Raw genomic sequence first — 10,645 nt, forward strand, 5'->3', positions numbered from 1 at the left:
TAACTGGTAGTCCCGCTGAAATACACAATAGAAACATAGAACCAAGTTTATCAAGTTCACCACCAAATTTCAGATAAAAAGGGATAAAAACTTAATTTATTAGACAGCTTTTTCTAAGAGTAACACCAGGTTTACAAGCTGTGCAATTTGTACATATTATAATATTTATTAATACATATTATTTTTATTTATTTATAAATAACTATTATATACCCATTTTCCCTGTTAGTAGTAATCACACAGAGTAAGTGAAGTATAAACACATTTTTATCTAATATTTTTATGTTTTTCTTATATTTTCTTCTGACTTGAATATAATAAATATCATTTTGAAAATAAATATAATTTATAAAAAATAAACCCACAGGATATGACTCACAGTTAACAGGGCAAAGTGAAATGAGTTCACATCAAGCATGTTTCTTTGTTCTACTTACAAACATGTATAAAACTAAACAGTAAATCTAGAATTATATCAGACAAAACCTGATCAAATAAATCTGTATTTTGCAATATACACACATCTTTCTTCCTTCTAGATAAAGAGTAAACATGTTAACATCCAGATTACTCTTTTCCTCAATAAATCAACACAATTCCTGTATTATTATCTACTGAAATTGACCTTGTTACACTGAATTTATAAGTTCACCTTTTACCAATTATTTCAAGACATATTTCTGAATATATGAAACATTTCTGTTCCAGTAGGTTTATTAGAAAGGTAGTGTGATCTATTCTGGCATCTTTGATTAATGCATTAAGTCAAATAAACAGTACATTTACATTTTTGTAAGTGTGGAAGCAACAAGAACACATTGTTGTGACTAAATGAGCTCTAGATGTGAACGTTTCATCCAGAACGATTTTCATTTGAGGATCCTGAAGTGAGAAACACTGAATTATTTTATAGTGGGAGAGTATAGTGTAATATATATAAATATATATAAAAAAGGCATTTTAAAAGTCAGTATAGTCAATAAGCTTGACTACACCATATGTACTTACCATATTCAGCATTAAGGTAAAGAAAACAGGACCAACACACATTTTAAATACTTATTTATTGAAAGAAAAAGACTCAAATTCATAACCTGCACATGCGTCCAATCTAAGTAAATCTCCACCAGTAACTTCTTCGTGAACTGATTTCAATGTCTCTGATATTAAAATATGATATTTTTTCATTTACATACACAACAGATTACATTGCTCACACCAGTATGGCTTCTCTCCAGTGTGAACACGTCGGTGGATTGCTAACTTTCCAAAAGTGAAGGCTTTCTCACATTGGTCACAGCTGTACGGTTTCTCTCCAGTGTGAATACGTTGGTGAATTTTAAGGCTGCTTGATGTAGAGAAAACGTTCCCACATTGGTCACAGCTGTACGGTTTCTCTCCAGTGTGAATACTTGGTGAATTTTAAGGTTGCTTGATGTAGAGAAAACGTTCCCACTTTGGTCACAGCTGTATGGTTTCTCTAGGAATGAACTTAGTTCAGAAATGGCAAGGTAAACTGTCGTTGGAATGCCCCAGAGAGATATTATCTCACAGAGTAAAGCTTTAGTCGCTGTAGCTGCAGTGGCATGTTTAGAAGTTTCTGCCTACTTAGTTCAATGAAGTCCATCATAAGGTGTTCAACAGGTAGAGATAAAAGTCATTGATTAGACTTAACATTCCTCCCTTTTGAAACATGGTCTAACTCATGTGTCAATTTTGCATAGTCAAGTAAGACTTTTGGGTAGCAGGTAGCTTACAATCTGACACAGCCATAAACTGGAGAGCTGTGAGAGAGGAGGGCAGAGATAAGAACATAGAATAATAAAAAAAAATCAATAAAGAAATATTTTGATTAGTGTGGGGCTGGGAGACAGCTTTTGCAGCAGAGCTGCATCTGCTCTGTTGGTCCCCTGTGACACAGAGTCCATGCCCTGTGTGTGTGTGTGTGTAGAGCATTTTCAAATAGCTATAGATGTGGGTAGGAGGACAGCTTCTATGAGAGCCAAAATCAAAGTGTGATGCAGAATTTTTACCGTCTGATTATAGGAAGTTTCTATGCTTCCATAATGCCTCAAAGTCAGGGGTGGGCAAATAATTTTACAAGGGGCCACATGAGAAACCCGAGCTGTGTTGGAGGGCCGAATCAACAATAAATTGAACTTAATTCTGCTCAATATTCATTTTCACCCATTGTAAAAAGCAGTACATTATATATTTTGATTAGCTGCTACTGGTAAACAAAAGAATAAGGATATTCTCTTCCAATAAATATATGAAATTGTGGAGTGGGTCAAATAGGAAAATACTCCTAGAGAAGTAATAAACAGTAAAAACAATCATTAAATCAGTATTCTTCACAAACCAATACTGAAAAGGTGTTTCAGTATGTAAAGATAAGCAAGTAATCAACTTTATACAAAAAGCAATAAGTGCTTTTGATGTTTTTCAGTTCACTTTACTTGTTCAGTGAGAAACATCCAGTCTGTCTTGGGCTTGAACAAGTGCACTGAAATCTGGTTGAATGTCTGAGGTGGATATGCGCAGGACAGCTGACAGGTGATCATCAGTGATAGAGGATCTGTATCTGGATGTGTTGACCTTCATCACTGAGAATGTCTGTTCACATATGTAGGTAGATCCAAAGAGGACCAGAATCTTCTGAGCATGTCTCCTCATGTGTGGAAAGTTCTCCTCTTTCAGGGAAGAGTAAAACTCATGGCAGTGAGACTGACCTAAAGTGCTCTGACAGAAGTGTGTCAGACTGCAGGACAATTAGTTCAAGCTGAACATCTCTGGGTGCATCATCCACATTGCATGTAAATGGGGAAAAATCATGTGCATTTAATTCTTAACTGTTTTAAAGTCTTGAAATCGCCTCCAAAGCTCACCATGCAGTGCTTCTAACATGGATGAGTACCTGTGGAGGTGATCAGCTGATGGTGTGGCTTCCTTCAGTGTTGGCAAGTGGGTGAGAATGTTGTCCTCCATTTGGCTTGAGAAGCTGCAACTTTCTTATGAAAGCCTTCACTGCGCTGTACATTTCATGCACAAAAAGGCCCTTGCATTGCAGTTTGACATTTAGTTAATACATTAGTGCAGTCACATCTACAGCAAAACCAAGGTCTGCCATCATGTCTGCATCTGAAAGCTGTGGGACGTCTTTTCCTTTCTTCACACAGAAGTCTTGAATCTCTTCTCTCAGGTCCCACACTCTTTGCCCAGCCTGAGCCACCTGACAGCTGTGAGGTAGCCTGTCAAGATGTTCAGTCTCATTTTCCTCCAAAAGTGCAACAAACTGTCTGTCACAGTGCTTGACATCAAACAAGCTCTTGCCCTGATGAAGTTAACTGTTTTAGTTACAACATGGTTAATTTTTAGAACTGACTTACACAACACTTCCTGATGTATAATACAATGCAAAAATACCAATTTCTGTTCAGGGTTAATTTCTGTCACTTTATACTGCATTCTCTTCAAAAGTCCAACATTTTTCCCCGTCAGATTTGGACAACCATCCGTTGTCACGTCTGCCAGCTTGTCCCATTTCAGTCCCAACTTGTCCACACATGCATTTACCTCCGTGAACACATCACTCCCTGTTGTTGTCCCTTTCATTGACTGCATGGCTTCTCAAATGCCTCCTTTTTCTCCGGACATATGAGTGCTGCAGAGTCCACCAAACACTCCTTGATAAACTCTCAGTCAGAAAACGGTTTACTTTTTCTAGTGATTTTGTGGAATAAGACACAACTTGTCTTGACAGCTGCATCTCTGGATGTGCAATGTTTTGTAAAAAGTCCTTGTTGGTTTTGCAGTTTAGCTAGCAAAGCACGCGACTCCTTTTCCCGCTCTTCATCAGACACGTTCTTGAACGGCGACTCAAATTGTAATCCTTGAACACAGCGAGCCTGCGCACCACAAACTAATGCACACGGCTTTACCTTTGACTTCTGTAAATAAATACTTAGCAGTCCATGTCTTCTTGAAAACGCGGCATTCTGTATCAATCTTTCTTATTTTGTCGTGAGCGGACATTTTGAGGGCCAGCATTACTTGTAGCTGTTCACGCGCGCGGCGCGCATACATAAATACAGAAAAACAGCACCCTTTTCAAAATAATAGCAACACAGTTAGAAAGTTATTTACACCATGCACGCAATACAATGGTGTTGCTTTTATTTTGAAAAGGGTGCTGTTTAAAAATATATATCTACTTTTTCATATATGTTATAATTTACGATTGTCCTCACGCGGGCCGGACAGGGCCGGCCAGATGTGGCCCGCGGGCCGTACAATGCCCAGGTCTGCTCAAAGTCATGTACACAATACTACACAAAAGCATATCTAGAGTCAGTGTAGACAGTGGCAGATTTGTACAAGGATACGTGAGCAGCTGATGAGTCAACCTGGAACACCTCCTGTTGTTTAGATGTCAATGAAAATGAAATCAGGCCAAATTCTTACACAAAAATAATAATAAAAAACAAAAAATTAAATAAAAACCCTGGAGAGTATAATTTACTTCTTTGTAAACTGTGTCCTCATAGTCATGGGAAACATGGGATGTGCAGTGTAACTGTTCAGAACACATGAATACGTTTTGTGTTTAAATTACCCCCATCTCTGTCATGTGAACATCGTATAGGCACAGTGAATTTTTCTTTTTGAGTGAGGCCAGATGCGAAATAGGGAATACACATATTTACCACTCATTTTAGGTTGAGGTACATTTCTCATTTCTAATATAAAGTTTGTTGGATTCCATAATGACTGAATGTGTGTCTCCTGATTCAACCAAACATGTAAGAACCTGTCCATCAACCACTAGATTGGTTTCGGGTAAAATCTTAAATGGTTCAGCTGAATACTTTGTGTATGTGCCAACCTGATGTGTTGGTTTGTCAGCTTCTAAAAACACAAACAATTGCACTAAGGATTGTCTGATGTTGTTCATGTGTGAGTGTGTGTCTGTCAGAGTGTGTGGTCAGTTGAGCAAGCTGTTCTTCATTGCATGAGCGTGTGTGTATGTTTTCTTTTGTTTTTTACTTCCCTTTTCCTGTGTCTCTGTAGTCAGGTGTCTCCCTCCCACTCCACATGCCTCCCCCGTTGTAGCCAGGCACTCCTCCATGTTGCTGCTGCTGCTTCTTTTTGTTCATGGCCATGTCTTTTACATCCTGTATCATGGTGAACTCTGTTATCTGCTTTTGTCTCTGGTCTGTGTTCTCCTTTTTCTCCACGACGTCTGATGTTCTCGGTTAGACTTCTTCATAGCCAACGCAGCTCAATTTGACTGCAGATGAGAATGATGGGAGGAGGTTTTGCAGGCGATGATGGTGGCTGATGTACATGTTGATGTTGTTGTTTCACAAGTTGTTGAGTCGGTAATGGAGACTGTGATGTGATGCGTGGAACATACGAAGGGCATGCGTTGAGTTCAGAATTCACCATATACAGAGAAAGATAAAAAAAAACTCCTGAGAAGTGTTGTCTGTTCCTTTCATGTCTTTCATGTCTGTTGTCTCTACCTTCGGTAGAGTTTTGCACATTGTAATAGCAATTTAAATGTCTACTGTTTAAATAATTTTCTAATAATGTTACAAGTGATGATCTGCCTATTTCTCTTTCATGCATTTGCACAACTTTACAAGTTCCCTTAGCAAGCCAGGGTCAACTGCCTTTTCTTGTCGTAATGGGGGAGGCATTGTAAGACAGGACACAGATGGTCCTCTCTTTAGATTTACATACTGATTAACTCTCTAAGAAAGAATCTTGGGTGTGCCAATTGTTTTAGTGTTTACATAACTGTTATCAAGGAGACGGTCAGGATACTATGTTGCTTCAAGAAACAAATGTCTATGTATATATACCCAAAGCTAAAAGGATGCAGTTTCCCAGGACTGGGTTCATCACGTTGGAGGGAATGACCTTACAAACGTCAAAAAGAACTCATCTAACAGAGATCATCTTTGGTTTATTGCTTGTTTACAGTGAGTAACAGATGTGCTGATCAATCACCTATTGACTGATGTTTTATTGTTCTATAGGTCATCAGCAGTTTGTCCCCTGCTGTGTTTATGTGTCACTAAAAAGTCAAGGAAACAAGTGTGTGTATAAATTGTCTGTGTATCTTCATCTTCATTCATGTATTCTGTAGAACTGGTGCCTTTGAGATCTCAAATAAATGCACAAAGACGACTCTGTCTCTATCACCATTTATTTGACTTTATATACATCTCTCCAGAGTAAAGCAGGAAAACTTCCACGACAACATTTTCTTCCTTTCACTATTTTTCCTCATTCTAAAGCTAACTTCATGACTGTCGAAGTCATCTGATTACTTAGATTTCCCTTTCTTTGACTTCCTTAATTCTTTTTCTTTTCCCCAATTGTTAGAGTTGTGTTAAACTCAGTGAATGTAATGTATTTTAAAGACAGAAAGGAGAAGGAGGGGGGGAAAGATTGCCATAGTTGGCCCACAAAGAAAGGGAGTAGAGAAGAGCTGTGGAGAGTTCCCACAGTTGCAGGTGTTAGAAAGACAAAATATGATGAATATGGTGGGAAGCAATAAAGTTACATGGAAATAATGGGGAAAGACAGAAGTTAATTTAACCAAGTATTAAACAATAAGAATTTAACACGGACATATGAAATTTCCCATTACATTATATTAGAGCTCTGGGCTTCATATTTTAGAACTGCAAAGAAAAAAGGCATCAGAGAACAATATTTCCCATGTAGTCAATTTATTAGGTTTCCCCACATATGCTGAAATTCATGTGCAATTGTATCATTTATACACAGCTCAGGCATCTCTTCCCAATATTAAGTAAGTAGGAAACTGAAAAGAAAATCATAATTTAACTTATCCACCTTTTTAATATTTGAGTTAAATAGAAGTAACTGTATTTAAATGTGTTTTATGTTTTGGAATTTTGCATAAACATTGTTTCTAATTCACAACTGGAAGAGTTGAACATCAGTATATTTGTACAGTAAATGTATTCATTAAAAGTTTGCGGTATATCGGACACATTTCACATCCCTGTCCTTCTCTAACATCATATTTTATATCAAACAATTAAAATAAATTCATGATTTCAAGGCCAGTACATAGAAACATGAAGCTGCACAATAAGACAGATAAACCTTACAGATGCATTAGATACAATATCAGAGAGAGAGGCACTGATGGACATGGAAGTTACAGTTCATCGTTATGCTCCTCCAGGGCTATGATCAATTTCTTCATTGTTCCCAGATTCTGTTCATTAATCTCAATGTTTGCATCCAACTCCTCAGTCTGCTCATCTACCTGAGACATGGTTGTCTCGATCAAACTTTTCACAAATACCCCCAGTGGTGCAAAGGGATCCTGGGATTCTTCCTGAAAGGTTTTCTTCAGATATGCCCTCATTGGGTCAAGGAGGCTCATGATATCTGAAAGGATGGCCCTTTGTGCCTAATGTGGGGGAGAAACACGTCATGATATAGCACCAACTGTAGTACATGAAGTCAGGTACAGTTCTGTTATCCTGTTAGAGTATTCTATCACTGAAGTTACTCCAAACCCTCTAATGTGAGCAACATGGAAACTGACTCACCTTCACTTTGTTCAGCTCTTCTTCTAATTTCTGAAGGTTTTCCTTCATATTCTCCTGGAAATCCATCGTGAGAATGAGAATCAACATGCAGTTACATTTGGGGACATAAGCATGACAGCCGCCCTAATATAGCTGCACATTAGCACATATGACTGCAGATTAAACAAAAAGCTAAATAAATTTAAGAACTAAAACTAAATGTTTATTTGTTTTCTATGGCAATGGGAAGTAAAGCAACATTTTATTTACCAGTCTGTTGTCTATCAGTGAACTTGTGAGGCAAACCAGACTCAGCAGAGTGAAGAGGAAGAACAGTCCACTTCCTCTGCGTCTGCACAAAGCTGCTGCTGCCATCGCTGTTGTAAACACAAATTCATAAAGAATTAATGAAGAATGGAAAACATTTTCAAATTGTAATATTTTAAGGATTCACTGTATATAGGATCTTAGAGTAAGTTACATTACAGTTCATTTAGCTGATGCTTTTCTTATCAAAGCGACTTAGTAAAAGTGCAAACAATCATGAGGATACAGATACAGCAAGAATCTTGCAAGTACATTAGCTTCAAATAGGTGAAATCCTTTAAGTGCAGAACAATAGCTTCAAATAAGCCAAACTAATTTAAGTGCAACATACAGAAACAATAGAATACGAATTCAACTATTAGCTACAAATAAGCCAAATAAGTAAAGTTTTCTGATTTTATCTGTGACGTGAATATAAGGAGAGGTGCTGTACCAGTGATGGATGAAAAGAAATTATGAGATGAAACACCACAAAATGTTTTATGTACTCCTCGTGACCTCGCCGTGTGTGTAACACACACACACACACACACACACACACACACATACGGCGAGGTCGTGTTGAAAAGAGTACTCACACACGGAGAATTTCAAACTCTGGCCTTTGTATCTACCTGATACTCCCTTTTTAGTTTTGCATACAGAAATAATATGCAACAGTTTCACTTCACAGGAAAATGGCAACATTTTGTGCAACAACAATGAATATAGGAAATTACAAATGTGTAACTGAAACTGGTTGAGACTTGATAGAACAGTTGGTTATCTAAATGTCACAACATTAGTGAAGCAGCATGATGCACGTAAATTGTTCAATACCTGGATAGTTTCACTTTCTTGTAAATGTGTTACATCTGTGAAACCCCCCCCAATACTATTAGACATCACATTTATAAACGCAACGCTCGATCTAGAAGCATGGTGTTTTAGAGCAATACTTTGAGTGTTTGGTTTTCAGGATGTAAACTTTCCAGTTGTAAATAATGACAATCACTGATGTTTTTGTTCTTTGTTGTTGTTGTCAGGGAAAATGCATTCTTTATTATGAACACCAAGGGGCAGTATTTAATTATAACGATGTTAAACCTGTTGGCAGTAAGCCTTTCTCACAGCAGACATTTTGACTTGTCACAATTGGATAAGCACAGGTGTTTGAAATAACACAAACAGTGGATTTGTTATATTCACACCTGGGCTTTTACTACTGTGACGAGTCAAAATGTCTGCTGTGAGAGTTTTATGCAGAACACTTTGACTTGTGTATTCATTTATATTGATCACAGACAGTGCAAGTGACTCTGGCTGAATGTTACCTGCACAGATAAAACCATTAATCATCTATAAAAGCAGAGATCTTTGAAATACAATGTAAAACGGTGACAGGAAGCAAGCAACAGTGCAGGAAACTGAATTCAAATTCACTTTGTTAGGCCATTAAAGAAGCTACACAAAATAAAAAGGGCACCGAGCGTTCACTATTAGAGCCACCTCCTGCATTTCTTTTGTAAAGAACTTCTGCACACGTCTGAAAGCACCTCTTTAATGCTCAGGGCCTCAGCTTTAAATGATCTCAGTGAACCAAAACGACCACGACTGAAAAGACTGTCAGCCTTATGTTGTAGTCGGGGCGGCGATGTCGTGACAGGAGAGTAGATGAACCTGACCCGTCAGCTGCATCACAGTGAGCTGGTGTAATGTTCTCCATTTACCAGACGTTTTATTGTTTGCCTTTACCCACGAAGTCATCATATCCACATTGCTGATGATTATTTATCAACAATGTGATTGTGTAAGTATTCTGTGAAAGTACAAATGTATTGTCTCTACAGAGGAAATGTTTATATTAGAGCTCTGGGCTTCATATTTTAGGACTGCAAAGAAAAAAGGCATCAGAGAACAATATTTCCCATGTAGTCAATTTATTAGGTTTCCCCACATATGCTGAAATTCATGTGCAATTGCATCATTTATACACAGCTCAGGCATCTTTTCCCAATATTAAGTAAGTAGGAAACTGAAAAGAAAATCATAATTTAACTTATCCACCTTTTTAATATTTGAGTTAAATAGAAGTAACAGTATTTAAATGTGTTTTATGTTTTGGACTTTTGCATTAACATTGTTTCTAATTCACAACTGGAAGAGTTGAACATCAGTACATTTGTACAGTAAATGTATTCATTAAAGGTTTGCGGTATATGGACACATTTCACATCCCTGTCCTTCTCTAACATCATATTTTATATCAAACAATTAAAAGAAATTCATGATTTCAAGGCCAGTGCATAGAAACATGAGCTGCACAATAAGACAGATAAACCTTACAGATGCATTAGATGCAATATCAGAGAGAGAGGCACTGATGGACATGGAAGTTACAGTTCATCGTTATGCTCCTCCAGGGCTATGATCAATTTCTTCAATGTTCCCAGATTCCTGTTCATTAATCTCAATTGTTGCATCCAACTCCTCAGTCTGCTCATTTACCTGAGACATGGTTGTCTCCAAAGATCTCACCAGAAATCCCCCCAGTGGTGCAAAGGGATCCTGGGATTCTTCCTGAAAGATTTTCTTCAGATATGCCCTCATTGGGTCAAGGAGGCTCATGAGCTCTGAAATGGATGGCCCTTTGTGCCTAATGTGGGGGAGAAACACGTCATGACATAGCACCAACTGTAGTACATGAAGTCAGGTACAGTTCTGTTATCCTGTTAGAGTATTCTATCACTGAAGTTACT

Source organism: Cottoperca gobio, chromosome 18 (genome assembly GCF_900634415.1).
Source record: "Cottoperca gobio chromosome 18, fCotGob3.1, whole genome shotgun sequence".
In the NCBI taxonomy this organism is placed as follows: Eukaryota; Metazoa; Chordata; class Actinopteri; order Perciformes; family Bovichtidae; genus Cottoperca; species Cottoperca gobio.